Here is a 6,797-nt window from a genome sequence, read left to right on the forward strand (position 1 = left end):
TGTGTTGTCAAAACACATGGGTTTGGCCAGCTGGAAAACAGAAGCACCAAAGATCCTCATCCAGCCTGTTTGTTTGTGTTGGGCCTGATTTCGTAGCTATAAATGCTCTGTGATCAGGCGTTGTAGTTGTAGGAGACTCGCTGCAGTCCACATGGACTTGTCAGGCTTTTTATTTTATTGAAGAGGAGGAAAAGGGGTGGAATTACTTGAACTTTGGCTGTCAGCTTCCTTCTGGAGCGAACCGTGTGGTACTGCCACAGCTACTTGGGAATGGAATGGGACAGCAATGGTCAGATGGCAGTTCGGGAACTTGTACTGGGGAGAAAGCAAAATCATGTGCAAGCTTGCTTGGAGGTGTAAGCTACGAGGGAAAAAAAGCGCAGCTGGCTCAATGTTTACTTTTAAACAAGGATGACTTTTTATTGCTTTTTAATAATTTAAAAGTAGTGGAACTTAATGGGAGTGTTGGGTGTTGTGTGGAAATGGGTTTGTATAATCTCAACTTGGTAGTTTAGGAAACGATAATATATTAACTCTGTCTTGTAGCTGGTTGCTCACGTGGCCGATAATCTTCTGTTGCATTCAGCTGCCAAAGGATTGCGTGCTGGCCTTCGCGCTGCGGGCCAGACGGACAACGTAACTTACCAGTTGGACAGTGAAATATTTGAGATGTGTGATCATGTGGTGGAGTGGAAGATAAGTTACCAAACTGTGAGTGCCACTGACTTCTTTTGTGTGCTAAATTAAAATGTACCATTCTGGGTTTTCTTTGGATTGCGGTCTTTTTAATTTTTGAGGAAAACAGCACTCAGATTGAGTGTGTTCATTAGCTTAATTAAAGTAATCTTCCCTTTTTTTCATTAATTAATACTCCTGTTTCCCCTAAGCAGGTGTACTCTGTTTCTGTGTGTGTTTTGCACTCACCACTTTAACATGACACCGATGGATCAATCTGGGCATCTCCTGTAGGCTTTGAGTGTAAGTCTGTAAAAGTCTGTAAAAGGTACTTAACAAAAATGAAGGTGAACACCAGATCTCCTGCTTCTCACAGAGGGTGGAGCAGAGGGAAAAGGTGCACTTCTCTTTCTAAAATGCCATTTGACATCAAACACCTTGGTTTCATGCCACAAACATCCATGGGAAACGTGATAAATGTAGGTTGAACACCTCACCTGCTGGATCTGCTCCCCTTTCTGACAGATGGGCTTTTGCCTGCCCTTTTGTGTGTGGGTTTGAGAGGAGCAGGCTGTATAATAGCCAGATGTGACTTTGCAACGCTTGGCCTACTTCATCCCAGGTATCAGAATGCTGAGCAAGATGCGTGTGTTACTTTTACACCTCATCATTGTTACCCAAGGAGCCTTTTCCAGTTTCAAATAATAAAAAGGAAAGTTTTGTGAACTTACTTCTGTTTCCCCCTTTTTTATTTTTTTTTTTCTGTTCCAAAGGAGCGCAGTGGGTAAATTCCACCCTTCTGATGTGCAGCAGCCTGTCTTTTGCTGCCTGATAAAGAATATTCCCTTGTTTGGGTGCTTGGTGAGCAGTTAAACCGATTTCCTGAAGAAGCAAGGCACATGCCTCCACACCTCATGCTGCAAAATCCTAACTCTCTTAGTCCCTGTTTTCTCTCCCTGTATCTGCCACCTGCAGCTCCTGCCCTGGGGTGACGGTGGTGCCTCGGCTCTCTCTGGCAGCAGATGCCAAATTGGTCCAGGCATTGTGCAAACTTACCTGGAGCATCACCACCCTTGAGCTGTGAAGCACTGTCTCGGTCTTGACCTCCCTGCCTCTTTGGGAATGGGCTGGAGTAGGAGGTTTTATTCAGTGCTGCTTGGGAGAGTTGGAATTTTTCACCGTTCTCTGCTTATCAGCAGTCTATTTTACCATGAGCTCTTTTGCTCCTGTGAGAGGGGAGCGAGAGCATCCTCTGCCTTCCCTGCAGGTGCAGCAGAGGGTGGAGGGGGACAGCCCTGCGCAATCACTCCTGGGGCTGCAGTGGAGGCTGCGAGTCCATGTGTTGGGGCTGAGAACCAGTGGAAGAGGGAGGGACTTTACCCACTTTCCATCTTGATCCAGGGGCTGGTGTTTCCCAGTTTCCACACCTTTGGGGTCACCTAAATGGGGAAACGTTTCACTGTCCAAATTTGGTCTGTCCTTTCCTCTTTGCATCTCTCCCCAGTGCGTGGGCTGGGAGGAGGATGAGGGATTTGATGTGTGTGTGTTGCTTCCCATAGAAGCTTTGATTTTTTTTCCTCCTCTTCCCAATGCAAAAGGTTAATTAATGGCAAGCTCTGTATGGCTAATTAAAGACGCGGGACAGTCTTTCTTCATTTCCTTGGAGTTGACAGCCACTCGCCCGCACGCCGCCCTCCCCGCTGACGCGTTCTTGCACTAATGAACGTGTGTTCCAGCCCTGCGGGGTGGTCTCTGCCCGGCTCGGGGGGCTGAGCCCTGGGGACCCGGGATTTAATGTCACAGCGTCCCTTTCAGCCTCCTCTCGGCAGTCACCCCCGGCCCCGCGCCACCCGCCGCTGCCGGCTCGGCTGGGGGTGCGGCGGCCGCCAGGGGGCGCACGGAGACCGGGCACGGGGGGGACCGAGCATCCTCATCCCTGGGGGAGCGAGCATCCTCATCCCTGGGGGACCGAGCATCCTCATCCCTGGGGGACCGAGCATCCCCATTCCTTGGGGACCGAGCATCCTCATCCCTGGGGGAGCGAGCATTCTCATCCCTGGGGGACCGAGCATCCCCATTCCTTGGGGACCGAGCATCTTCATCCCTGGGGGAGCGAGCATTCTCATCCCTGGGGACGGAGCATCCGCATCCCTGGGGACCGAGAATTCTCACCCCTGGGGGACGGAGCATCCTCATCCCTGAGGGACCAATCATCCTCATCGCTGTGGGATGGAGCATCCCCACCACTGGGGAACGAGTATCCCCGTCCCAGTGGGATTGAGCATCCCCACCCCTGGGGGACTGATCATCCCTGTCCCAGTGGGACTGAGCATCCCCCACCTCTGTGGGATGGAGCATCCTCATCCCTGGGGGACAGAGCATCCCCGTCGCTGTTGGCATGTGTGGAATCAAGCATCTCCATCCCTATGGGCACAGACACGCCTGGGACCGAGCATCCCCATCCCTGCGGGCATGTGCATGTGTGGGACCAAGCATCTCCATCCCTGTGGGACTGAGCATCCCCATCTCTGTGAGCACACATGGGACCAAGCATCTCCATTCCTGCTGGCACAGACACGCGTGGGACCAAGCATCCCCATCTCTGCGGGCATGCGTGGGGCCACACATACACATTGTCATTCTCATGGGCACAGACACACGTGGGGCCACATGTTCTCATGGACATGGACACTTGTGGAACCAACAACTCTGTGGACACAGACACTCAATGGGGCCATATACACCCATCCCTGTGGGCACAGGCACATATGTGACCAGGCATCCCCACACCAACGGACACACGTGAGACTGGTACTGTGGACATGGACACACGTGGAGCCACATGTCCCCATCCCCACAGATGCATGTGGGACACATTCCCACTGAATGCAAGTGGAAAGGGCTGAGCGGGGTACCGAAGTGCTGACCTCTCCAGGAACACAGCAGAAGGTGAAACAGAACACTGATGTGAAGGGCACGGAAGGCAATGGGAGTCTGCAGCCACCAGCCATCAGCTGCCTCTGAATTATTCAATAAGCAGCTCATTAGCTGAGCTGACGCGCTTCCTGTTCCGTCACCGTGTGCTCTGTCTCTCTGTCCTCAGTCCAGGCTCTCGGTGGCCTCGGCTTTGCCCCTGGCGCAGGCAGGGTCCAGGCTAGAGGGATAAAATTCTTTCTGGGTCTCCCACCAGGGCTTGCAGGTTGCTCGGGGGGTCAAGCTGGGAGAAGTGGAAGCTGGAGCATCTTTCCTGCTCACCCACTGATGTGCTGTGGCACCATCCACCCTTCTCCACCTGGTCCCAAGTGAACCAGTTCCCATCAGCGCTCTCCACTTGTCGCTCCAGTGCCCAGGGGACATCCCCAGCCCACTCTTGGAACTGTGAACATTTTGTGCTACTCCTGAGCCGGGGAGGTTGAAATGGCTTTAAATTTACGTGTAAATTCTCTCCCTTCTCTCAGCCTTGTGTCTCATCTCTCTTTGCAGTGTTTTTCACGGTGCCTGGCTTCCCCCTGGGGCTTTTTCTCACCTTCTCATCCCTTACTTCACCTTGAGGAACCCAAATTAGCCACAGGTCTCGCAGCTCACCCTAATGCAGTCACCACTCTTCCCACGGAGCCTCGTTTGACCCCGTGTCCCTCAATCCTACCTTGTTACCGTAATACCTGAGACACAGTGCAAGTGTCCTTTTGGCAGTGACCTTATTACCTGCTCCAGTGCCTTCATCCCACCCTTGCTCACAGCGTATTAGGGGGTGATTTGCAGTGAACTGTCTGATGTCCTACAATCCTGTCTGGAGGAGGCAAGCTCTGCTATCTGTCACTGTATCAGCAGTGCTAGAACTGCCTGGCTCAGCCCCCTGCATGTTGTTGCTAATTAAAAGCAAATGAGGAGGGGAGGGCTGGCAAGTGATGCACTGAGTGGCTGCAGCTGATCTGCTGCATTTAGGAGTTCTGTAAGTGGCTTAAAAAAATAACACGGAAAGTTAATTTTCTGCCACTCTGGAAGGGAGAGACCTCAGATATTATTTGTGCTCCTTTCTGAGCATCTTGCTTGCTGTAAAGGGGAAAACCTGCCCTCGCTGGGACCCTTCCCAAAGGCTCCTGCTCGGATAACGCATTTGTTTCATCCACGATCACATCTTGGCTCATGCTGGTTCATTAGGGAGAAGGTGCCAAATTGGCCCGTTAGCCTGACACGAGGGCAGCTGGAGGCAATCACCAGCCAGGGGGGAGCCTTCTCCTCTCCAAAACAAGCAAATACAGCAGCAACGGGGAAAAATACAGCCTAGAGCCGGCAGCCAGCTGGGAGCCAGGCGGCAGAGGCTGTACCCCAGCCCTTCCACACTGTACGTACAATTCCCATCTCCCTCTTTGTTTTCTCTAATTGCACAGTGAGGCCTCCCGGGCACAGCCTGTTTCTTACCCCGTGCCGATACAAAGCTCTGTGGAATGGGGCTGGGACGTGCTGACCTGGGAACTGGGAATATGACCTTGGAAGAGGAATCTAACCGGTTTGGGCCTTCCTGGGAGCGATGCTTGGCCACTCAGTGAGCTGTGGCGTGATGGTAGCTCTCCTCTTGAGTGCTTTGCCCTGGGGTGGGTATGTAAGTGCTGCTCCCAGGGGGGCACTGCCCAAGGAGAAGAGCAGGATGGGTCACCCCCACCCCAGCTGTCCCAGCTGGAGGCATCCCCGAGTTGCCTGGAGTGGATGCAGTTGTTGGGGCAGCACCACAAACAACCAGAGTGGGGTCTCAGCAGGTTGAAAGCTTTTCTTTAAGCCTCTTGGGTGGGATATGGTCTTCTCCTGCTGGGCATGAGTGCAAGTCCTCTGCAAGCTCTTTCTGCAGTGTTCCTTTGCTGGCAGCTGAGTTGTCTCACACATGAGATCATAGAATGGTTTGAGTTGGAAGAGACCTTAAAGATTATCCAGTTCCAACATCCCTGCCATGGGCAGGGATACCTCCCTCTGGATCAGACTGCTCAAAGCCCCATCCAGCCTGGACTTGGACACCTCCAGGGATGGGGCAGCCACAATTTCCCTGGGCAACCTCTCCCAGTGCCTCACCCCCCTCATTGTGAAGAATTTCCTCCCAATGTCTAATCTAAATCCGCTCTTCTCCAATTAAAATCCATCTTCCCATAGTCCTGTCATCACACATCTTTGTAAACAGCCCCTCCCCAGCTTTCCTGTAGCCCCTTCAGGTACTGGAAGGTCGCTGTAGGGTCTCCTTGGAGCCTTCTCTTCTCCAGGCTGAACAACCCCATCTCTCTCAGCCTGTCCTCGGATGGGAGGTGCTCCAGCTCAGGGAGGCAAGGTAGAATTACTGCATTACAGACAAAGCCTTAATATAATCTTCCCTGCATGAACGGCGTTGCAGGGGGAAGACACGGAGAATGTTCTGCGGAGCTGGCTTCAAATGAGGCGAGCTGCAGTTCAGGATGTACGCTGAATTGCTTCATCACCGCTCCTAATGGCTTAACCAACAAAATCCATATTCATAAATCAAAACGGGAGCGTGAGCGACCTCTGTTCAGCTCTGCTGCTGAGCTGTAGTGCATTCAGGAATAAGGGCAGATTATATATTGCAGGCAGCAGCTCTGGATATATCTTCTGCAGCTGCCATGGCTTGGCCTTGGTATTTACTGAGCCCAAGGAGAGACAATACAATCAAATCTGTCTGTCGGCCTCTGAAGGATTAGCTGAGTCAACCAGGAAAAAGCTGAGCTAATTTATCATGCTATTTTCAGTACCGAAATTCACCCTGGACATAATTTCACCCTCAATTACAGATCCCACATTCTACAGAATGTGATTGTCAAAAATGTTCTTATTCAATGTACTTAGGGTTTGGATTTGGTCATTGCAGCAGCGCGGTGGCAGCTCTGCAACCGAGGGTAGCTGATGGGATCTGGAAAGCAGAATCAGCGGAGAGAAGAAATTAATGTATCTGTTCTCTCCGGCCAAGGAAAATGTGTTGCATGAAGGAGAGCATCACAGATGTGTTGGCAGGAGGATCTGGCAGTCTCTCGCCCACCAAGCAGGGCTGTTACCACCACCGGGTCAGATGAGCTATGTTTTTTCCTGTCCCCCCAAGGACAAAGGATTCACTGTTTTACACCCTG

The sequence above is a fragment of the Cuculus canorus genome, chromosome 13, assembly GCF_017976375.1.
Source record: "Cuculus canorus isolate bCucCan1 chromosome 13, bCucCan1.pri, whole genome shotgun sequence".
Classification (NCBI taxonomy): Eukaryota; Metazoa; Chordata; class Aves; order Cuculiformes; family Cuculidae; genus Cuculus; species Cuculus canorus.